Below are 436 nucleotides of genomic sequence, written 5' to 3' on the forward strand. Positions count from 1 at the left end.
GCAATCTGTGTTCGAAAGGTAGTTCGAGAGGTCACCCGATCAGTTTGTCTATATACGTTATATCTCGAAGAAGGGTAGTTCGAGAGGTCACTTCGAAAGATAACAAACTGATATCTCTGAACGGAGGAATAAGGAGGGTTAGGAATCAATCACTCAGGGGGAAGATCCTTAACCAGATCAAGACGGAGGAATAAGGAGGTTTAGGGATCAATCACTCAGGGGGAAGATCCTTAACCAGATCAAGACGGAGGAATAAGGAGGTTTAGGGATCAATCACTCAGGGGGAAGATCCTTAAACTCATGTGGAAGACAATTCACCTTCGAGAGGTGAATCTGATAAAGTTCAACGAATATATGAGGGGGAACGGCCAACTTTGGATATTAATGCTAGCCACGTGGTCATCGGTTACTGACGGTTTTCCGCACTTAAGGGCAT

The sequence above is a fragment of the Ipomoea triloba genome, chromosome 16, assembly GCF_003576645.1.
Source record: "Ipomoea triloba cultivar NCNSP0323 chromosome 16, ASM357664v1".
Classification (NCBI taxonomy): Eukaryota; Viridiplantae; Streptophyta; class Magnoliopsida; order Solanales; family Convolvulaceae; genus Ipomoea; species Ipomoea triloba.